We start from the raw sequence: 25,000 nt of genomic DNA, 5'->3' as shown, positions 1-25,000 counted from the left end.
ATTTTTTGGTTTGGTTTGGTTTGGTTTTGCTTTTTCACTGACTTGGTTTTCCTGTTTTTCTGTTCTTCTTTTATTTTCCTTGTTGTTTGTTTTATTTCCTTATTTATTTGCCACCATTCATTCTCTCTCTTTTTTTATTATGTTTTTTTTTCTATCTCATTCCACTTGGCACATTTATTTTGTTGTGATTTGCTGCTTTTTTTTTTTTTACTTTCTTATCTCTCCTGCCACTTAAGACTATTTTATTCTCGTTCTCGTATCTTGTTTATTTATTTTTTCTATCTCCATGTTGAGAAAGTGTGTGATAGAAGATGAGATACATTTCACTACACTATTTCTCTCTCTTTCTCTTTAAATTTATGAACACACACACACACACACACACACACACACACACACACACACACACACACACACACACACACACACACACACACACACACACACACACACACACACACACACACACAAGCAGTTCCTACAGTACTTGTTTCACTGTCTAAACTCACAAGTATATAATGATAACAATAGATATTTATGTTTTTCCTTCCTTCCTTCCTTCCTTCCTTCCTTCCTTCCTTCCTTCCTTCCTTCCTTCCTTCCTTCCTTCCTTCCTTCCTTCCTTCCTTCCTTCCTTCCTTCCTTCCTTCCTTCCTTCCTTCCTTTTTGACTTGCTTTTTCACTTGCTTAAACACGCATTCACAAACACACACTAACACACTCTCCCGCACTACACATCCCTGTCTTGTCTTGTCTCCTCACTTAAACACACACACACACACACACACACACACACACACACACACACACACACACACACAATAAAATAACAACAACAATAGTAAATACAGACACCCAGGCAACCCAAAAAAAAAAAAAAAAAAAATCCCCAGGTAAGAAGGGAGTTTCCAGGTGTTTGGTCGACACGCCACACCTGAGAGCACACCTTGATGATGTATTGTTAACATTCACACCTTTTTTGCTTCACCTTTTTTCTCCTTTTTACATAATTGGGGAGGATTCGTGCATACTTCGACATGCCACGTATTAGAATTGGTAGTGTGACATGATTATTGTATCTGACATGATTATTGTATTGAATTGTGTGTGTGTGTGTGTGTGTGTGTGTGTGTGTGTGTGTGTGTTTTCTGAATGCGTTGCGATTATTATTATTTTTTTTTTAGCTCTTATTTGGTTTGATCAGTGGTTAACTTTTTTATTTTTACGAATTTTGAAGACATGAAGGCAAAAAAAAGCAGTTATAATAAGATTGATTGTTACTACTACTACTACTACTACTACTACTACTACTACTACTACTACTACTACTACTACTACTACTACTACTACTACTATTTTACTTTCTCATTATCACTGCAAATAATTTAGACATTTTTTCTTCTCAAATTTTGTACGTATAACATCACCAATAATTAAAAATAGAGGGTATACAGAATATATGGAATGAGACGAACACAGACCATGACCTTGACGAACACAAACAGATAAATAAGAACACAGCACACTGGTCCAAAACACATGGGGTGACGAATGGAGACTTAGAAGAAAATAAAAGAATAAGAAATAATGAAAATAAGAGAAGGTATTGTTTTAAAGAACTTCTAATTTAGATTTTTTTTTATTCTTATCTTATCTCCTGGTTTTCTTACCGTACATTCCTCTTTTAGACAGTAAATAAATGAACTGATAAACTAATTAATCAATAGATGAAAAAAAATGTTGACTTTATTTTTCGTTCTCTTCCTCCGGCATCAAAAATAAATACAATAAAATAAACAAATAAATAAATAAAAAAAACATCAAATTAAAGAACTCTCAATATTGACTTTTTTCATCCTCTCTCTTCTCCCCTTTCCTTCTTCTTATTCCTTTTCCATTTCCATTGTTATCTCCTGTGTGCATTGTGCGCGCGTCAGTCAGGCTCGCACGCACACACCCCCACACGCACATGACTGTCACACAAGTACGTACACAAGAGGATAAGCCGTACACACACAAGCACAGTAATCCACACAATAATTCAGTGTGTGTACGTATTGTTGGGAGTGTGTCGGTATTGTGTGTGTGTGTGTGTGTGTGTGTGTGTGTGTGTGTGTGTGTGTGTGATGTCTCCGGTTTAGGAACTGTGGGAATTTCGGTCTATCTGTTTCAATTACGTGATTTATTTATTTATTTTATTTATTTATTTTTTTTTGTAGTTTTCGTTATAAAGTTAGATTTTATATTTTGTTAAACACGTATAAAGAACACTTTTTATACTACTACTACTACTACTACTACTACTACTACTACTACTACTACTACTACTACTACTTCTACTACTACTACTACTACTACTACTACTACTTGCTTTACAGGTCAAAAAGTCACCATTATTACGGCAATTTTTCGTCATTTTCCTTCATTTTCCATTCATCATTATTCATTCCGTCCCATTTCCTTCTTTTCATTAATCATTATTTTCGTATCTGATAAACACACACACACACACACACACACACACACACACACACACACACACACACACACACACACACACACACACACGGTTTCTGTGATGTTTTGAAAGAAAGGCGTGAACAAAGTAAAAAAAAAAAAAAACGTGAATGTCATTATGAAAAGAAGGAAAACAATGTGTGTGTGTGTGTGTGTGTGTGTGTGTGTGTGTGTGTGTGTGTGTGTGTGTGTGTGTGTGTGTAAAAGCCATTTCCTCAACCCTACCTTAAGCTAACCTCACCCAAACATTCCACACACACACACACACACACACACACACACACACACACACACACACACACACACACACACACACACACACACACACACACACACACACACACACACACACACACACACACACTATCAATTACTCTCAGCTAATCACCTTTACTCTCTCCTCGCTACCTATTATCGTGATTAATTAGCACCTTAACATATTCCTTGACCTACATTACCTGTGTCTACCTGGAGAAAGAGTTAACAGGTGGGCAATTACCTGGTCCATCACGCCTCATTAGTGCTTCATAACTCAAGGGGGGTTCGAAGCTTCACCTGACTCACGGCTCTGCTTCGAAGCCCCATGAATCAACTCCCTCACAGGTTAATGAGTGAGGAATAATGGGAGTGTCTTACCTGTGTTCGTGAGTATAAAGGATTGCCTAATTTTTTTTTCTTTTTTTTTTTTACTTTTTTTCTTCTCTTACTCTAATTTATCTTGTTTTTTTTATTACTTTTTTTGGGTAGTGTTCTTTTTTTTTGGTTTTCTTTGGGTTTCTATCTCCTTTCTTTTTTTCATCTCTATATATTTTTTTTATTTGTTTTTAATTGTTTTCTTTGGTGTTCTATTTTCCGTCTTTTTTTTTGTCTTATTTTCATTTTTCTGTATTATTTCTCATTATTCTCTACAGTTTCTTATGTCTGAGTCTTCTTTTCTTTTTTCTAGTCATTTGTTTGCCTGTGTTATTCATGTTTTCTTTAATATTTTCTTTATTTCCTTTTCTTCTTTCTTTTTCCTTATTTTCTTTCTTTTCGTATATACCACTTTTCTTCATATTTTGTCATTCTCTCTCTCTCTCTCTCTCTCTCTCTCTCTCTCTCTCTCTCTCTCTCTCTCTCTCTCTCTCTCTCTCTCTCTCTCTCTCTCTCTCTCTCTCTCTCTCTCTCTCTCTCTCTCTCTTAAATTTATTCTTGTGCTTACTTTGTTTTCATTTTTCGTCCCATTTCTTCATTCGTGAAATTTATTCGTTTTGATATATTTCCCCTTTTTCCTTTATTTCCTTCTGTTTTGCATATTTTGTTTCCTTTTCCTTTTTCCTCCTGCATATTTCTGTGTTTCTTCATGTGTGTTTCTTCACTTCTCCTCTTCTCTTTTTTTGTTGTCATTCATAATCCTCGCAATCTTTTCGTTCCTTCCTTTTTTCTTCTTTTGTTTGCATTTTCTTTAGTGTTTCTTCTTCTTCCTTTTACAAATCTTCGCATTGATAATCTCTGCAATTTTTCATTTTTCTTTATTCTTTGTTTTTTTCCTTTTATTTTATCCTCTGTGCCTCTTATGTATGTTCATCAGCACCACGTTTGTTTCTCTCTCTCTCTCTCTCTCTCTCTCTCTCTCTCTCTCTCTCTCTCTCTCTCTCTCTCTCTCTCTCTCTCTCTCTCTCTCTCTCTCTCTCTCTCTCTCTCTCTCTCTCTCTCTCTCATCTTCTGTTAATCTCTTCTGTTTTGTCTGTCACTTTTTTCTACTTATTCTTTATTCTTTCTTTATCTCCTTCATGCATCTACCTTTTTTCTTTTTCTTTTCTTTTTTGTCTGCTTACTGTCTTTTCTTGACCTTAATTCAATGCATTTTCCGCTGAGTCATTAATCTTTTCCTTTCTCCCCGTCATCTCCTCCTTCATCTGTTTCCACTGTCTATCTACTTCATTCCTCTCAACATTCTCCTTCCTTTTATTCTCTCTCACAACCCACACTCAAATCACTCCTAACACTCTCTCTTTCTCTCCTAACCCTTCCCCTTTCGTCATCACCCACAGCTATCATTCCTTTCCTATCTCTCTCGCATTCCTTTCCCTTCCCTCTCCTTGCCCTCTCTCTTCCCTTTCCTTACTAAATTTAATGGTTTATGGATGAAGATGATAGGCAAAAGATGATAGGCAAAAATAGGGATGTTTGTATATTAGAATTGCCACGTGTAGGATTGATGGCTTCTTGCACCTTCCCTTCATTTCATATCTTCTAATGTTCTTGTGATTCTCTGTTTGATTCTTTCACTCCTAAACTTTCCTTTCGCATCAACAATATTATCTCTCATCCTTCTGGCATCTATCCTTTACCTTCCATCCCTCACCAATTCTCTCCTTTCCCTTTTCTTAATCTAAACCTTCTTACCTTCATTCTTTCTCAAATATTCTCTCTTAAATCATCTTTAATTTTCCTTCTTTCTCATCAACACTACCTATCCTCTTATCCCTCTCCCACCCCTCTCCCACCCCTCTCCCACTCCCACACACTCACCAGCACCCTCTGCAGCCTCCGCCTCTCCCCAAGACTCCAGTGATACCAGATTAATCGTGGCGGCTGGCGAGCAGGGTGTCACTCCCCTAATGAATTCCACAGTGGGGTGCCGCAAGCTGGCATCCCACCTAGAATACTTTATTAATTAACTTGCCGCCACTCTGCAACCTCACCTTATTCGCGAGGCTCAGATGAGGTTAGGGCAAGCAGGTGAGTGTGATTAGGTGACGTCTTGGCTGGGGAGGCAAATGAGGGTGAAGGAAGTGGATGTAGAGATCAGGATAATTATAGAGGTGGAGGAAGTGTAGGAGGAGATGAGGTAAATGAAGGAAGTGGAGGGGAGGAAGTAGAGGAGAAAATGAGGGAAGGAGGTTGAGGGAAGTAAAGGAATTGGAGGAAGATAATGAGGGAAATGAAGGAGGAGAAACGAAGACAAGGTTAGGGAGTAAGCGAGATAAATAGAGGAGGTGGAGGAAGAAGATGTGAAAACGAAGGAAAAAGGTGAGAGGAATGAAGGAGGAGGAGGCAGAGAAGAAGAGGGAGTAAATGAGGAAAATAAAGAAGATGGGGGAACTGGAAGTGAAGGAACAGAAACAGTACGAGAAGTAAGAAAACGTAATAGAAATTTAAGAAAAGAAAGATCATTGAATAAAAGGAAGAGAAATAGAAGAAGAAAAGAACAGAAAAGATGGAACAAGAAAAGGAGGAATGAATACATGAAAGAAGAGAACAAGTAGAAGAAAAGCAGTAGGAGGAACAGGAAGGAGGAGACGCAGAAATTGAAGAAGCAGGAGAAGAAGGAAGGAAAGGAGGAAAACCAAATGAAGAGGAGGAAGATGAATAGGAAGAGGAGGAGGAGAAGTAAATAGGGAAGAAGTACAACAATAAACAAGAGGAGGAGGAGAAGGGAGCAGAATCAGAGAGAGAGAGAGAGAGAGAGAGAGAGAGAGAGAGAGAGAGAGAGAGAGAGAGAGAGAGAGAGTAGTAAGGATTTCTCGGTTTCCTTATAATTTTCCTGTTCGTTTTTCTCGTTGACCTTAAAATGTAAAGCGAGTGACGATGGAGAGAGAGAGAGAGAGAGAGAGAGAGAGAGAGAGAGAGAGAGAGAGAGAGAGAGAGAGAGAGAGAGAGAGAATTTTCCTTCTTTTCCTGTTGTTTTGCCTCTCTCTCTCTCTCTCTCTCTCTCTCTCTCTCTCTCTCTCTCTCTCTCTCTCTCTCTCTCTCTATGTTTTCAAAGATTCGCCAACTTAATCGCATTTAAGTAAAGTAGATAGATAGACAGAAGAATAGATAGATAGACAGGGTAGGATATATTTAGTTAGACAAGCCTATGGACAAATAGATAGTTTTTTATTGATATCGAAGTAGATAAGCGAGTAAGGATTGATATAGATAGACAGATAGATAAATACAAAGATACATAGAAATACATAGGAAGAACAAATACTAATTAAACACGGTTCACGAATAACTAGCTTACCTGCTGAAAGGAAAATGAATAAATAAGCCAGTACATGAATAAGATACACACACACACACACACACACACACACACACACACACACACACACACACACACACACACACACACACACACACACACACACACACACACACACAGAGATACAATAAATACAATACCATCATCAATTGTCAGAATAAACGCAAGATTAGAAATTATTATGTCGAAAATTTCAAGTTAATTAGATGCATTATGAATAAATGCAAATTAGACGGAGAGAGAGAGAGAGAGAGAGAGAGAGAGAGAGAGAGAGAGAGAGAGAGAGAGAGAGAGAGAGAGAGAGAGAGAGAGAGAGAGTTTTGATAATTTTTTCTCATTCTTTTTGCTAACGTGCAGCTACAACAACAACAACAACAACAACAACAACAATAACAACAACAACATTACTACTACTACTACTACTACTACTTTCTCTCTCTCTCTCTCTCTCTCTCTCTCTCTCTCTCTCTCTCTCTCTCTCTCTCTCTCTCTCTCTCTCTCTCTCTCTCTCTCTCTCTCTCTCTCTCTCTCTCTCTCTCTCTCTCTCTCTCTCTCTCTCTCTCTCTCTCTCTCTCTCTCTCTCTCTCTCTCTCTCTTTCTCTTGACAGGTAGCAATGTCACCACAAACCAGAGAGAGAGAGAGAGAGAGAGAGAGAGAGAGAGAGAGAGAGAGAGAGAGAGAGAGAGAGAGAGAGAGAGAGAGAGAGAGCGTGGTAGCAATGACTCCCACAAGGACAGAATTAATCGTGTGTATGATGTAACTCATTAATAAGCCGTCAGTATTTCCACCTTTACGAGCCGCCAGTGTGATCAGAGAAGCGACGTACTATTACACCATTACACATCCCAGCAGAGTCATGAATATGTTAAGCCACGTTCTCATGTTCCTGTATTTAATCACTGTTGCGTCTTGCCTTCACTTGGTTCATGTTCCTTCTCCCGTTTTCTATACCTTTCGTTATTTCTATTCTTCGTAATTCTGCTTTTTTTTTTTTTTTTTAGTAATTTCGTGAATATGTACTGTGTATCTTATTTGTTTGTATTATGGAGACTGGCTAAAGGTTACAAAGAGGGTAAAAGGAAATAATAAAAGGGACTTAAAGAATTGATGCAAAGAAAGTAAAGAAATAAAAATTAAGTAGAAAAGGCAAGAGATAAAGTAAAGAATGAATTAAAAAGCGATCAATTAAAGTAAAGAAAGTAAAAAAAAAAAAAAAAGGCAGACAAAGTAAAAAAAATAAGAAATCCACTCTTGATGTCGGTCTCTGAAAATAAAACACTAGAAAAAAACAAAAGAAAGCACAGTATATATATTTTTAAGTTGTTTTAATGCTTCTCTCCCCAAACAGTTGTAGGGAGAGGGGGAGGGGGAGAACCAGATTGATAGTTTCAGAGTTTAGCAGTGATAGGGGTGAAAGAGTGAAGATTTTAGTTGACTCTTGCATTAGTGAGGTTTACAGGACAGAGATTACTAGTGAAAATGATGAAAGAATGAAGGTACTGGTTGAGTCTTTCACTAGCAAGGCGGACAGAACAGAGATTACAAGTGGAAGGGATGAAAGAGTGAAAATTTTAGTTGACTCTTGCATTTGTGAGGTTTACAGGACAGAGATTACTAGTGAAAATGATGAAAGAGTGAAGGTACTGGTTGAGTCTTTCACTAGCAAGGCGGACAAGAACAGAGATTACAAGTGGAAGGGATGAAAGAGTGAAAATTTTAGTTGACTTGCATTAGTGAGGTGGACAGGTCAGAGTTTACCAGTGAAAGGAAGGAAAGAGCGAAGATTCCGGGAAACATATGCATTATTGAGGTGGACGGGGTGGAGTTTACCAGTGAAAGGAATGAAGGAGTGAATACGTTGGTTGACTGTTCCATTAGTAAAATATTAATGAGATAAGAAAATAGGATGTTAAATTCAAGCATGCAGAATGAATACGAAGACATAGCAGAGGTATATAAGAATTAAACATTGAATTTGTAGTTACGATACATTGAAAATAGACGTTTATCATGACATTTTAAAATTACTATAACTAATAATTCACCAAGTTAAGAATTAAAGGGAGGAAGAAAAACATAATGAAGGAATTATAAAGCAAACTGAACATCTCTTTAAGAAATCATTATTGTTGCATTTCTGAATTACGACCATTAATAATTCACACACCTAGAAATTAAAGAGAGAGAGAGAGAGAGAGAGAGAGAGAGAGAGAGAGAGAGAGAGAGAGAGAGAGAGAGAGAGAGAGAGAGAGAGAGAGAGAGAGGCTGATAAAAAAAAATAAACAAGTCAAACATAAATCACTTTTAATGTATTGTAGATTTACGATAATTTGTAATAATATATAAGAGTTATAGACAGGAGGAACAAAAAAAAAGATTGAAATGGGGGAAAAATAAAGTAGACTAAGGGAATTGAAAAGAAGGAAGGAAAGTAGAAGCGGAAAAAAAGTAAAGCAAGCAAGAAATTAAAGACAAGAAATGACTAATAGAAAAGGGAAGAAACTAAAATAGGCCTAGGAATTAAAAAAAAAAAAAGACACTAAGAAAGATAGTAAGCTTGGAAAAAAAAACTAAAGCAAATTTTTATAGACGAGAAAAAGTAAGAAAGAAAAAGAAAAGGAAAATCAATCCCAGGAATTAAAGAAAGGAGGAAAATACCAAAGAGAGACAAATTAATGCGGCCCCAGAAATTAAAAACAAGGGGAAAACCAATAAAATGTAGGAAAAAAACCGTAGGAAACAGGAAAAAAATAAACAACAAATTATAGATACTGGAAAAATATTTGAGTAGGTAGTAAATTAACATAGATCCATGAAATTAAAGATGGAAAAGAAGAAAACCTAAAAAAAAAAAAAAAGCAAATTTAGTTTTTAAGAAATGAGAAAAATAATAACACCAAGAAATTAAAGAAATAAGGAAAATACAAAAAAGATGGACAAGTAAACAGCCTCAGAAATTAAATGGAGGTGAAAAAAAATAATAAAATACAAGGAAAAAAAAAGGTGTAGGTAGCCTTGCATTGGAACAAGTACTAATTACTCTTCCAAACAGTAAATCAATGTTATCTTGATCATTAAATGTCCCAAGATTAATGACGTGGCTTGTGGTCTTTTGGGAAAAAAATATAAACAGGTTTTAGAAGCCAAAATGATTTAGTATTTGTGTCTCTATTCCACAAGTGTACTCTCTCTCTCTCTCTCTCTCTCTCTCTCTCTCTCTCTCTCTCTCTCTCTCTCTCTCTCTCTCTCTCTCTCTCTCTCTCTCTCTCTCTCTCTCTCTCTCTCTCTCTCTTAGTATTAATTTGCATCTTATCATAATATGTCTTCTAATTAACATGATTTTTTGGCATTACAATAATTTCCAGTCCACTCTGACATATGATATTGCATTAATTGTGTGTGTGTGTGTGTGTGTGTGTGTGTGTGTGTGTGTGTGTGTGTGTGTGTGTGTGTGTGTGTGTGTGTGTGTGTGCCCTAACTACCTAAACGCAAAAAGCTAGTGATGCAGAAGCACATCCTGCCGCCATTTTGAATCCAGCAGCTTAGAGAAATGTCAAAGAGAGAAAGAGAGAAAGAGAGAGAGAAGCTGTGGAAAGTTCAAGAGATACAAGATGGCGGCGATGACTTCCTAACTGCCTTAAAACCTCAAACCAGGATTTTATTAGCATGCAACACCACAAGTTTGAGTGCAACCCTACTGTGAGGTCTTTCGTCAGGTGTTGTGTTTACCCAGGTGATGCACAGGTGATGCTCCCGCTTGACAAACTCCCCGGGCACCCCTGTCACCTGTGAGGAGCTTTACCTGTGTGATAACTCCATTTGCGGCCGCTCATTGCAGGCTCAAACAAGGCAGTGGTAGTTTAGCTCGTTTGCCGCGATGGTTGGGGTGATAATGGTCGACAGTGAATGCTTGATGCTTGGGTCTTGGTGTGCAGGTAAAGTTGCGGTTAAGTAACTTGTGTTTTCTAACTAACAAGGTAGCGTAGATGTGGCTGTCAGATTGTTAGTGGGCTTAACAATCATCCCATTGCCTCGTGTGTGTTTTGTCCAATTGGTGTGAGAGTGGGTATGGTTTGCCTATCAGCTGCTTACCCCGGTAAGTGAGAGAAACATGTTTATTATTATGGGGATGATTGTGAAATTACATATCCATCCTTCCATCCTTTCATTCCTTATCGTAAACTTGTAAACCTGTTTCAAACGACTGGCTGACTGGCTGGATGACAGGGAGTGACTGGTGCCAGCTGATCACTTCACTACCAACGAGAAAACTACAAGCTAGGGAAACGATCGCAGCCACGTGATGACAGACGACCCAGCTGATGCCTCGGATTCTGTCAGGAGTCGTCAACAGCAGCTAATGTCTAATGGGCGGCTGGCGGGCAGGTAACAGCAGGTAACTAGCAATCAGGAGCATAGTGGCGGCGAGTATCACACCTGCCATCACCTCCCATCAAGCCTCCCCGGCCCAGGTGTCTTATTCATATTATCGATTGAAACTTAAGAAAATATACAAGGTAAGCATCGCTCTCCCGCCCGCCCGTTTTTCTTGTCTCCTGCTGCTTTTATTGTTTAATCTCGTTTTCTTTGTAGTTTTATCTGTATTTTCTTCCTTTTTTAAACTTGAGGCGTGTTTGGATTTATGGGTAGACGTAGAAAAGGCTCAGAAATTGATTAGAAAGACGGTGTGGTGGTTCAGATTGCATTTCTCATTTTATTGATTACCATGTTCATGCTTAGTTTTCTCTGTGGCATATTTCAACACGTGGCAACCTGTTCTACGGTTGCCACGTGTTGAAATATGCCGCAGAAAACTAAGTAATGACTAAGATTAAAAAGGCGGTGTGAGATCCATTTCCTGTCATTTTACTCATATGTATACCTCGTTTTCTTTCTGGATTGTTTACACACGTTTTTTCTTCACTCATGAGCATATTCAGCTGGAAATACTAAACTTCATTTGAACTTAAGTGAGAAAAATGTTGTTGCCCCCAAAGATTTCCCATTTCTTCCCTCGCATCATCACTTCTTTTTTTTTCCAGGAATACTTACTCACTACAAAGGATCAGATCTGAGAAGTTAGGTTTCCGCTTCGAGTATTTCTTTTTATTTCTTTATTCAGCTCTGTATTTATTAAACCTTCGGCGTAATAGACCTTGCCTTCGTGCCCATAAATATATGTTATTCAGATGTAGAAAATGTAAAAGAGAGAGAAAAAAAGTCAAGTAAAAATATCAGTTTCAATATAAATTTTAGTGAGAAGAAAAAAATCAAATAAAAATATCAGTACCAGTATTAATTTATCAATATTAATTACACCCACGTGGCGTAACATTCCAACAAGTGACAAGTTAAAACGTGACTTGGGAAACGTATGGCCTAAAAAGAAATCCCTCGTCACTCAGCATCTATTTACACTCTAGTTCTTTCTTAGTTGCGTCCTGTTTCCCCGGTGGCACGAGCTGTAGATGGGAATGAGAGAGGATGGGACGCCCCGGCACGCCTATTTGTTCACAGGAAGACAGAAGAAGCGGTGACTCAGAGAACGCGTGTGTCCAGCAAATTAATCGAGGTGATGTCAGAAACACGAACGAGTACCAGGAAAGTCTCATGTCTCCAGGTCGCGTTAGGCTCGGTGAGGTGCTGTGGTGCAAGTTCAGAGTGTGGCTTTGAAGACGCCACTAAAGATTCTCCTTAGAAATTTCATCCAACCAGTGAATCCATAATAAATTCTTCTAACTTCATATAACCTAACGTAACCTAACCTAACCTAACTAACCCAACCATAACATAGGCCAACGTAACATGATCTCCCTATCCTAACCTAACCTAACATAACGTAACCTAACCTATTTAATCTAACCTAACCCAACCCACTCAAGCCCAACCCAACCTAACATGGCATTATTTACCCTACCCTAACCTAACCTAACGTAAACTAACCCAACCCAACCCAACCCAAGCCAAGCCATTCCAACCTAAGCTAACCTAACCTAACCTAACCTAACCTAACTTATCCTAACGTAACCTAACCTAATGTAATCTAACCTAATCTAACCTAACCTAACGTAACTTACCCTAACCTAACATAACCTAATCTATCCTAACCCAACCTAACCTAACCTAACCTAACCTAACCTAACCTAACCCAACGTAACCTAACTTTACCTAACCTAACCTAACCTAACCTAACCTAACCTAACCTAACTTTACCTAACCTAACCTAACCTAACCTTACCTAACCTAACCTGACGTAACCTAACCTAACGTAACCTAACCTAACCCAGAATAACCTAACCTAACCTAACTTCTAACCTAACCTAACCATATAGGACTGAATTAGTTGAGGGACAAATCGTGTGGCTGCATTGCTCATTAGGAAAGTTTACCTGCGAGGGATCAAAGTACACACATTGGCGCTGCGTGTTATGTCTCCCGAGTTATTTATATCTATTGCTTCCTCTGTTACTCTTCCTTACTTTTCCACTGACTTAATTATCTTCCCTTATTTGGTAAACTCATTTTTTTTTTCCTACTGAATCTTCTCTTAGGATCGAGAATGAAGTTTTCCTCTTTTTTTTGTTCTTTTTGTATCGTCCGTGAATTGAAAGTTGTGTGCCCTTTTACTTCCAAACACTTCTCTCCTTTACATTCGTTTCTTTATTACAACGAGGATTAAGTGGTTTTCTCCTATTTTTATATTAGTTAGTCTCCTTTATATGTAAGAAAAAAAAACTACTACTACTACTACTACTACTACTACTACTACTACTACTACTACTACTACTACTACTACTACTATCACCACTTCCACTATTACTAATACTACTACTACTGCTCCTACTACTACTACTGCTACAATTACTACCACTACTATTACTACTACTACTGCTACTAAGAATAAGAATAACAAAACAAATAGAAAAAAAAATGAGAAAAAATGCACTTATCCAGGACACATTTCACGCAAAGCTACATAAATAAATAAATAAATAAATAAATAAATAAATAACTTCATAACAAAAAGCAAATGATAACGCAATGAATAATAACAAATGATGACCAACGCCACACCTTTCCCAAATTAATTAACCCCATCGATACCTGGCAATAGCGGAATGCCTTCATGTTGCCCTTATTTAGTGGCCTGGTGCGTATGTCTCGAGCTACGTGTGTGTGTGTGTGTGTGTGTGTGTGTGTGTGTGTGTGTGTGTGTGTGTGTGTGTGTGTGTGTGTGTGTGTGTGTTTGCATGAGGATAACTTTTCCTGGAGGCGCTGAAGGTGAGAGTTGAACAGCTTCCTTTGTGCTGGCTACCTGACCTGTTTACTGTTTCGTATTTTTATGTATATATTGTTTTTATTCAAGTTTCTATTTTAATAAGGCTGAAAAGTGTTAATTATGATAGTGTATCTTTAAGAAGTATACTGTTTTTCGATTTTTTGCCAAGTTTCATTGTTTGATCTTTTTTTTATTATTATTATTCTTTTGAGTGTTATTTTAGTAATGTGTAAGTTGATAAAGAGCTTACTATTGGTTATCTATTTCAGTTATGCGTAAATCAGTAAAGAAATTCCTATAGGCTGTGTCTTGGTACATCTTTAAGACAATAAACTCTGCCTACATCTGCTTCCCTCATTTCCTGCTTGCTATTCCTTTCTTCAATCTCTTCTATATTAGTATTTCAGTTATAAATAAACCAACAAGAACTTTCCTGCCGATCGTGTCACCTTCAGGAAAACATAAGAGTCCTGCTGCATCACCTTATGTATGTATCGCTGCTTTAGTTCATGGCGCTGATATTCAAATGATACTTGGAAATATGACGCACACGAACTGGAAGGAAGCTACAATGAATATACTTCTTTATTTACATACGTGTATACATACTTAAAAATAGAAACAAAAGAATATAGATAAGTGCAGGTAGATACACACACACACACACACACACACACACACACACACACACACACACACACACACACACACACACACACACACACACACACACACACACACACACACACACACACACACACACACACACACACACACACATTCACTGAGATTCAAAACATAGATGAACATAGATCAAAAGCAGATAGATACATCCACACATACATGCACGCAGATCAAAACATACAGCTACAGAGAAATACACTTTACAGACGTGGATTATAAAGACATGGCCACGTAAATAGAAAGGTAGACAGACAGACAGGTAAACAGATAGACTGACATGAAATCCACTGGTAAACTGGCGGACAGACAAAAATAAACAGACAGATAGACAGACATATAAATGGATAAACAGACAGAAAGACATAGAAAAAGAGACAAACAGACAGATTTATAAACACAGATAAACAGGTAGACAGGTAAACGTTTATAGACACAGGTAAACAGACTGAAACCAACACACACACACACACACACACACACACACACACACACACACACACACACACACACACACACACACACACACACACACATGAACTGGATTTCTTTTAGATTATGCTTATTATTATTTTCTTTTTTCTTTCTTTCTTTCTTTATTCATTTTTTTGCAAACCTTTGTATCTCGCGGTTCCCAGAGTTGTTTATTCCCTTGTTTGTCTTGTTCCGCTCCACTCCACATCGCTGGAAAAGAAAGCAAGTGTCTGGTGAAGGCGAAGAGAAAATTTAAGTCTTATCTGTCTCATCTCTCCCTTCTCATCTCTTTTCTGTCTCTCCTCTCATGTAATTTAGAGGTTTTTTTTTGCCACTTCCTACATACAAGTACCTTAATCTTATCGTGGTGTTCATCTTATCTTTTTTTTTTACTCCAGTTTTAGTTTCCTTGTGATTTATATATATATTTTTTTATTTTCCTTTCGAGTTTATATTTTTTTGTTATTTATATATTTTTATTTATTATTTATTTATTTGTTTGTTTGTTTGTTTGTGTGTGAATGTTTCCTTTACAATGCTTTCCCTTTCCTCTTCTTATCGTTTCTTTCTTTTCATTTCTCCACTTTCCTTTTTCCTTCCTTATTTTTTTCTCCTTTCTTCTATGGTCTTTTGTTTCTTTTTTATCCTCTCTATAATTTCCTTTCACCTTTTTCACTATCTTCCCTTTTTTTTTTATCTGTCCATCTTTTCTCCAGTTCCTTTTCCCTTCTTCAGTCTTCCTCCTTTCTTTATTATCCTTCATGCCTTTCTTTTATTCTCCTTTCCTTCTCCATTATCTTTAATTTCCATTATCTCGTTTTCTTCCTTTCCACACCTCCACTTCCTTCTCTACCCTTCCTCTTTTAGTCTTTATCATTTTCCTCTTTCTTTATCTTTTCCATCACCATTGTTTTTATTGTCTTCCTTTCCTCCTTTTGTAGCTTCTATCCCATTTATTTTTCTTATTCTCTCTTCCTCCACCTTTTCCTATTCCTCTGTCCTCAAACGTCCTTCATTCCTTTTCTCCATCTTCCTCTTTGCTTCACCGTAATTCTTCTTCATCTTAGTCTCTTTTATTCCTCATTTCATCCTCTTCCTCCTTTTTCTCTTACTCTGTCTTTCTCTAAACCTCTATCATACCCTTATCTTCCTTCCTTCCTTCCTTCCTTTCTTATCTTTTCTCTCCCTTTTTTGCTGTTTCCTTCACAAGTAAATCATCATAAGGAGATTTTTCCATGTATTTTCCTTTCCTCACCTTTCATTTCCTTTACTAACCCTTTGCCTTTCCCCCTCTCGCCCTCTCCCTCTCTCTATCACACTTCTGTATGCATCAACACGAAGATGACGTCACACTCTATTCACACCGGAACTGTGCTGCTCAGGCGGAACGAGGCGCCCGCCCTTTCTCTCTCTCTCTCTCTCTCTCTCTCTCTCTCTCTCTCTCTCTCTCTCTCTCTCTCTCTCTCTCTCTCTCTCTCTCTCTCTCTCTCTCTCTCTCTCTCTCTAACTCCTTTCGTTCTTAAGCTATTTCTCCCTGAATGTTTAGGTTTCACTCTTAACGTAAAGCTTTCTACTCTCCATCTCTATCGAATCCCAAATGTTTCCACTCCTCCACTCATTCTCTTCCTCATGCCTTCTTTCTCTCATTCTTCTTATCATAAATTCTTTCCACTTTCAGAATCTCAACATTCTCCAAACTCTTTCCATTCTTCACTTATTAATTCTCGTCTTTCCATTCGTAAACTCGTTCTCGTCACAATCTCTTTCCACTACTAAGCTTTTCCTTCCTTAAACTCCTGTAGCTCTTAAACTCCCTCGTCTCAAACTCTCTCCTTAAATTTATCAACCCTTTTAACTCTCCCTTATCTCAAAACTCACTTAAACTTTTCTCCAAGGCACTTCCCACACCTCTCCTTCATCAGCGTAGCACAGCACCTTCACTCTCTCACCCCCTTCCCCCATAACACCTGTCAGGCCCAGGTAAGCACACACTACTGCAGGTGAGGGACAGGTGAGCTACTTAGGATTACCTGGGGATCATGTCCACTAATGCAAAAAGATTGGTAGGGTTCGTATTTCCCTGCAAATATATGTGCGTGTGTCTGTATTGTTGTATTTGTTATCTGTATGTCTTGATGTCTCCTTTGGTGTGTGTTGGGGGAGAAGGAGGTGGTGGTGTGTGGGGGAGCTGGTGTGTGTGTGTGTGTGTGTGTGTGTGTGTGTGTGTGTGTGTGTGTGTGTGTTTGTGTGTATCGGTGTATCTCTCTCTCTCTGATTTGTGATACTTATTCTTTAGAGAGAGAGAGAGAGAGAGAGAGAGAGAGAGAGAGAGAGAGAGAGAGAGAGAGAGAGAGAGAGAGAGAGACACACACACACACACACACACACACACACACACACACACACACACACACACACACACACACACACACACACACACACACACACACACACACACACACACACACACACACACACACACACACACACACACACACACACACACACACAATTACCTTCCTACCTTACTGTTTTATACCCACCCACCCCAATTACCCATCTCTCCACCCACCTATCCACCCTCCCTACCCAATACCCCCCCACGCAATACCCACCTCTGTACGCACCTACCTTACCCACTCGCCCAATACCATTCCTCCGCCACTCCAATACCCACGTACCCACTCACCTGGCCACCCTCCCACCCACCTACCTGTCTCCCTAGGTGGTCAATTAGCCGGTCATTAATCAGGTGTGCGCCACAAAAACACCTGCGCCACGGGACGTCATTAGGCGCCCATTCCAAGCACTTTCTTCACCCCGTGCCAACCTTACTATTTTTTTTCTCGTCTCTTCTGTTCAACCCTTTGACTTATGAACTCTCAAGGACTTTGCTTAGTTTTCTTTTTTTTTTTTATGTATTCTGATATTTTTTTTAAAGGGTTGCTGTTCAGTTTTCATCTTTCTCTTATCTTTTATTTACCGTTTCGTTTCAAGACGCTTATCCTTGAATTTTTGAAGACCGCTTTTGACTTGGTTTGGGGAGCGGCGCCTTTGACCGCTGCCCCTCCTACATAAAAAATAAATAAATAAATAAAATAAATAAATAAATAAATAAATAAATAATAACAAAATTCACAGTACCAAAAAATCATTGTTTAAAATCTCAAACACATAAGAAGGAAAAAAGCGTTAAAACAGTAGATTTTTCAATGTGTAGCCAGTATGTTTTCAGTATGGCTATTGAAAACGCAAAAATATCTCACCGTGGTTTGTAATTAAGCAAGATGTGTCAGCAGCTGTCAATTTTCAACTCTTCAATGTATTTCTCTTCAACTTCTAGCTCCTCAAAACCTTTCTCTTCACCTCTAAGCTCTTAAAATCTTTCTCTTTAACTCTCAACTTTTCAAAATCACTCTTCTCAACTCTTTAACTCTTCACTGCTCTTCTCTGCAACTCCCAGCTCCTCAAAATCCTTCTCTTCACCTCCAAGCTCCTCAAAATCTTTCTCTTCAACTTTCAACTTTTCAAAATCACTCTCCTCAACTTCTAAACTCTTCACTGTTCTCCTCTTAAACATTCAACTCTCCAAAATCTTTCTCTTTAACTCTCAAATCTTCACTGTTCGGTTCTTCAACTCTCACCTTTTCAGAATCTTTCTCTCTAACCCTCAACTCCTCAATGTCCTCCTCTCTTCAGCTTTAACCCTTTCAGTGTCATCCTCTCTTCAACTTTAACCCTTTCAATGTGCTTCTCTCTTCAGCTCTAACCCTTTCAGTGTCATCATCTCTTCAACTTTAACCCTTTCAGTGTCCTTCTCTCTTCAGCTTTAACCCTTTCAGTGTCATCCTCTCCAACTTTAACCCTTTCAGTGTCCTCTCTTCAGCTCTAACCCTTTCAGTGTCTCCTCTACAACTCTCACCCCTTTAGTGTCCTCTCTTCAACTCAATTCGTATCTTCCAATCACCAATTCTTCAGTACTCTTTCATTATTCTGTTCCATTCATTAATCCTACAACCTTATTCACCATTTATTCCAATTCTCTCTTAATCCTTTCCCAATCCTACTCCCGTGCTCCTAATCCTTTGGTAAACATGCCAATCCTACTCTGATAACCTCTGATCCCTTTTGTGGGCATAAATCTATTGTTTTTGTCTATATAGTTGAGATTCGAGGCTTAACCTTAATCCCACGCTGACAGATCCGTGGAAAGTGGTTTTAAACTCCTCAAATTTATTCCCTTAATTAATTGTGAGTGTGTTTAATGTCCTTTTGTAGCGGTGTCCTTCTTGCCTCCCTGTTTACATCTTTATTGTCTGGTTCTGTTGTGCCTTTCACTTTATCGCTTGTTTTTCTTTCCTTTCTCTCCATCTCTCTTTTTCTTTTTCTTTCTTATTCCATTTTGTTCTTTTAACTAATTCTCGTTTCCTATCTTTTTATTCTGTTTCTTTTTGTTATCTATCTCTTAATCTCTTTTTGTCTTTTCTATTTATTGTTTATTTCTCTAATTCTTCTTTCCTTTACTGTTATTCTATTTATCTTTGGTTTGTTTACCTCTAATTCTTTCCTTTCCTCTCTTCTTCTATTTCTTTTATTGTATATCTACATCTAATTCTCCTTTTTTTCTCATTTTATTTATTTTTGTTTATTTGCTCCTAACTCTTCTTTCCTTTCTCCTTATTCCATTTCTTCTTGTTCATTTTCCTGTAATTCTCCTTCCTTCTGTCTTATTCCATTTATTGGCTTAGCTTTCTCCCTATATTTTTCCCCCTTCCATTTTACATTCTTTTTTTTCTCCTTCGTTTTCCTTTTTTGTTTATTCCTCTCTTTCTTCTTATTTGTTATTCTCCTTTCCTCTCTCTCATTCCATCTTTTTTATTCATTATTTTCTTTCTCTGGAATTTCTCTAGAATGGAGAGAAGGGGATTAATTGAAAGAGGGTTAAGGAAGGAAGGATAAAACAGAAGAGAGGAAGGGAAGGAGAGAGGTTAGATTGAAGAGAAAAGAACAGAGGAAGAAGAAAAGGAGAATTATGAATAAGAATCAGAGAGAAATGGAAGGAAGAGGAGAATGAAGGAGGAAGAAAAAAGGGAGAAAAAGAAGGAAGGAAAGGAAGAAGAGAAAGAAAGAGAAGATAGAAGAGAAAAGCAAGGAAGAATGAGAGAGAGAGAGAGAGAGAGAGAGAGAGAGAGAGAGAGAGAGAGAGAGAGAGAGAGAGAGAGAGAGAGAGAGAGAGAGAGAGAGAGAGTTTAGTGTGGAGGGAGGTTAAGGAGTGCTAAGTAACGGAGGAGAGCGAAGGAAGGGAGGGAGAAGGAAAGCAAGGGAGGGTGAGGGGGAGGTGAGGGAGGGAGGAGAAAGGTGAGGGGAGTTACCTGTTACCTGGGTGAGGGAGCAACGCGCAGGTGACATTTCCTGCCGAGACCAGTGAAAGCCCAGGTGAGGAGGGGGAGGAGGAGGAAGGAGAGATGGTAGGATGGAGAAGGAGGAGGAGGAAAGGTGGGAAGGTGAAGGAAGGAGGAGGGAAACAGGAAGAGGAGGAGGAGGAGGAGGAGGAGGAGGAGGAGGAGGAGGAGGAGGAGGAGGAAAGGAGTGCATTAGGATGAATCAAGTATGCATAAGTAAGATCTAGTTATTGTTCTCTTTCTCTCTCTCTCTCTCTCTCTCTCTCTCTCTCTCTCTCTCTCTCTCTCTCTCTCTCTCTCTCTCTCTCTCTCTCTCTCTCTCTCTCTCTCTCTCTCTCTCTCTCTCATTAAGACATCCTGCCGGGCAATTAGTCAACAAACTGACAATGCTTTCATAAGAGATGACTTCCTTTACTTATCTCTGCACCCCTTCACCCCCCATCACCCCTTTCCCTTCACCCCTTCACCCCACCATTCTCACCCCTTCCCTCCCCACCACCATTATATTGACCCATACTCCTTTCTTTTTAACTTTAGAACGTACCTCCTTCACCCCATCACCGTTTAGTACATTCACCCCTACACCTTCTCATCTTTCCCCAATGCATTTATCCTCCCCTTTCCAAATGCCCATTCCTTCTTCCTACGCTCTTTTTTTGCTCAGTTACCCTTCTCTTCTCCCCCTAGCACATCCAGACACCCCATCCCTTCACCCCAACTCTCTACCTTCACTCCATCTCACCCCATCACCTCTCCCTTCTCCCCATCACCTCTCTTCTCACACCTGTGGATTGCCCTTCACCAAAACACTCCCAAACACCTCTTCCCTTCAACTTAACACTTCGAAAACAACCCTTTCCTTTCATCCAAACACACCCCATCACACACAAACACCCCTGCCTTTCGTCACACACCAAAACACCACACACCAAACATCCCTTCCTTCTCCCCTTCACCCCAGCACCCCTCTCTTCACCCCTTCCCCACACCAGCACGTTATCTTCAGGCAGTCATTTTGGTTGCACTTCCTTTTATCTAATACAAGTTTGAAGCGCCTCTGATTTCCCTCCGGCCCTCCTGAGTTATGAGCTACAAGCCTTCGTTAATACTCGCCCTTCTGGTACCCTGTGGCACCCCTGCAACACCCCTGAGAACTGGAGACGACACGGAGGGAACACAGGGAGCAGGGAGGTAAAGGTCCAGTGGTTTTGACTCCCTCTTGTCAGCTTGTGAAGAAACAGTTGTATATTTGTTAGGTGTTTGTGAGGTTGTGTCCTTGTGTGTGGGTGTTGTGTGTGTGTGGAAGGGGTGATCATGTGTGTGTGTGTGCTTGTGTGTGCTTCTCTCTCTCTCTATCATTTTTCTTATTTCTTCATATATTAAACTCATTTGCTCACTGTTTTTGCTTTAATCTTTCGTCTCACTTATGAAATTTTGTCTTTTTTCTTTTGTTAACTGTTGACTTGGATTTGTGTATTTGTTGTTGAATTGTTTGTGTGTTCGTGTGTGTGTGCGTGGTTATGGAACTCATTTGATTCTTGTATTGGCGAGAGGTTTTCGTTTTCTTTGTCCATTTTGGTGTGTGTGTGTCTGTTTGCTTTCATTTTATCACGTGCGTCTCTGAAATACCGACATTGAAGCTGGTTTGTTTATTGTGATGTAGAAATATTTGCCAACTCATTTTATATTGGGAATCTTTTTTGTTTTCATTATAAATTACGTTGTGTCTCATCGCGCCTGCATTATGTTGTCCTGCTTCTCTAAGATTTTGGACTTGAAACTGACTGAATAATTATGATATGAAAAGTATTTATTATCTAATTTACAAACTGACAAGAATCCACGTAATTATTGTTCAGTCATCTATGTCTATGCATGAGTGGAGAGTATTTTGTTATTTGATTTACATATTAAGAAGAATCCTCGTTATTTCTATCCACAGCTTAACCATGAAGAATTATCTAAACAAAAGCGTTACAGCATTACAGGATTAACAAAATAAAACAAACCGTAGTATTTCTGCAATGCTACAAGCTCTACGGTGTAAATTAATTGTGTAGTAGTAGTAGTAGTAGTAGTAGTGGTAGTGGTAGTGGTGGTGGTGGTGGTAACAAAAATATTACATCTCAAACGTAACTTTACAGGAAATCCTTGTCATTCCAGATTAAGAAGTCCCATTTACGAAGACAAGCAGTAGTAGTAGTAGTAGTAGTAGTAGTAGTGGTAGTAGTAGTAGTAGTAGTAGTAGTTGTAGTAGTAGTAGTAGTAGTAGTATTCATCGAAGCATCAAATAAATAATAGCCAGTCAGTCTGGAACATCAAATCCACTCGATCATAAAAGACACTTGAGATTCCTGACTTGCCAAGAGAGCCATTTGACGGACCACCTTTAGTCCTGCACTTTTAACCCTCTCCCTCCTCCTCCTCCCCCTCTGTTGCCCCTTCCCCTCGTCCTTACTTATGAATCTCTCTCTTATGATCCATCGTGTTTGTGAATCCAATTTGTGAGTGAGATTCAATGAGGCCCACTTAAGAATCACACGTAACAGCCGCCACTTATGCACTGTACTTGTGAATCTTACTTACCAGACACACTTACAAATCACATTTCTCCACACTGACTTGCCAATGACTCGCCTTTGACACACCTGACTGATAGGACAGGTGTATGAACCCTTAACATTAGTAGGCAGGTATAATGAAGTGTGTGTGTGTGTGTGTGTGTGTGTGTGTGTGTGTGTGTGTGTGTGTGTGTGTGTGTGTGTGTGTGTGTGTGTGTACTGGGACCTTTCTCCTCTGCCTTCCCTTTCTCGTTTTCTTGTTTTTGTTATCATTTGTCTCTCTCTCTCTCTCTCTCTCTCTCTCTCTCTCTCTCTCTCTCTCTCTCTCTCTCTCTCTCTCTCTCTCTCTCTCTCAATTGTTCCTTTTTTTCCTCAATTGTCCTTTTTTTCCTCTTCTCCCTCTCTTTCTCTCTTGTCTTCTTGCTTCTTTCTTCTATTTCATTGCCTTCCATTCTCTCTCTCTCTCTCTCTCTCTCTCTCTCTCTCTCTCTCTCTCTCTCTCTCTCTCTCTCTCTCTCTCTCTCTCTCTCTCTCTCTCTCTCTCTCTCTCTCTCTCTCTCTCTCTCTCTCTTTGTCTATGCTTGTTTAATCTGTGCTCTGTATCTCCTCCTCTCACATCCTTCTTCTCCCTCCCGTCTGTCCTGCTTTCTCTCTCCCTCCCTCCCTCCCTCCCACCTCTCCCTCCCTCCAGAACTGGGCGAGGTCAACAAAAACAAGGAGGAAGGAAATTGCTTGTCTTCAAACTTTTAGAAGTACTACCACTCTCCTGGCCAGGTGAAAACAACTCCTTTCTGTCTACCTGAGTGTCTGTTCACCTGTTTTGTTTACTCTGGTTCATTAGTTACCTGTTTTCTTCATCTTGTTCTTCCTTTGTTTACCTTTACTTATTTGTCTACTTCTGTCTACCTGTTCTGTGAGTCTTTGTTTATTTACTTGTCGTAGTTTGTCTTGTTTGCTTGCCTAGTTACCTGTCACACCTGAGTTTACCTGTCTATCTGTTTTGTCTCTGAGTTTTGTCTTGTTTGTCTTTCTTTTACCTTGTTTTCTACTTTCCCTACCTGTCTTGCCTTAGTTTGTTTACTTTTCGCTTTATCTACTTGTCTATCTATTTTGTTTACGTGTTTTTGTTTTGCCTTGTTTTCTACTCTCACCTGTTTGTCTCTGTTTACCTTTATTGCCTGTCTATCTGTCCTTTGTCTGTTGCCTGATTGTGTATACCTGTTTGCTTCTGTTTACCTTATTTTACCTGTCTCTTCCTCACCTGAATTTGTTTATTTGTTACCTTTGTTTACTTCTGCTTCACCTGCCTATCTGTCACCTGAGTCTATTTACCTGTTTGTTTGTTTCCTTGGTTAGTTATCTGTCTTCTTCCCACCTGAGTTTATTTGTGCTTTTCTTTAATTATCTGTTTACCTGTTACCTGAGTCTCAGTCTACCTGTTTGTCATTGTTAGTGTTTGTTACTTGATTTATATTATTTTGTCTGGTCTATAGTTCTGTCTATCTTACCTGTTCTATTGAGTTATACCTGCCTGTTTTGTCTTTGTTTCTTTCCTGGTCTAATTAACTGCTTCTCACCTGGTTGCCCTTGTTTACCTTTCATTTTCTCCACCTGGTCTTTAATTGTGTATCTGTTTACCTTTGCTTACCTTACCTGGCTAGTCTTAACTGTTTGTCCCACCTGGTTACTCTTCTTTACCTGTCCTTTCGTCTACCTGGCCTCTAATCGTCTACCTTACCTGTTCTGTCTACCTTAATTGTGTCTACCTGTTTACCTTTTGCTTACCTGTCCTCCTTGCTGGTCTAATTACTTCCCTGCCTCACCTGGTTTGCCTTCCGTCCCTCCCTCTCTCTCTCTCTCTCCCTACCTGCTCTCAAATTATGTCTACCTTTGCTTTTGTTTTTCTTGGCCATCTTAATTGCCTTCTTACCTGTCCGCTGCCGTAGCCTTTTAAACTATTGTATTTTGCAGCTGTTTATCTGTTTACCTGCTTAACACCTGTCTACTTGTATATATTATCTGTCTGTTGCGCTTTTTAACTAACTGTCAGCGAGTGTTCCTGTCTGGCTG

The 25,000-nt window shown here is 39.0% G+C and overlaps 1 long non-coding RNA gene across 1 annotated transcript in view; it reads left to right on the top strand.

Moving 5' to 3' along the window:
- LOC135094279 (uncharacterized) overlaps positions 1–25,000 on the top strand; it is a 220,936-nt gene that overhangs the window by 67,852 nt on the left and 128,084 nt on the right. The window contains exon 2 of the long non-coding RNA XR_010263726.1: positions 10,761–11,050. This is a non-coding gene — a long non-coding RNA (uncharacterized LOC135094279). The remainder of the gene's footprint in view (positions 1–10,760; positions 11,051–25,000) is intronic.

Source organism: Scylla paramamosain, chromosome 45 (assembly GCF_035594125.1).
Source record: "Scylla paramamosain isolate STU-SP2022 chromosome 45, ASM3559412v1, whole genome shotgun sequence".
Lineage (NCBI taxonomy): Eukaryota > Metazoa > Arthropoda > Malacostraca > Decapoda > Portunidae > Scylla > Scylla paramamosain.
The sequence above is the reverse complement of the archived record's forward strand: the minus strand, read 5'-3'. Positions and strand labels throughout refer to the sequence as shown.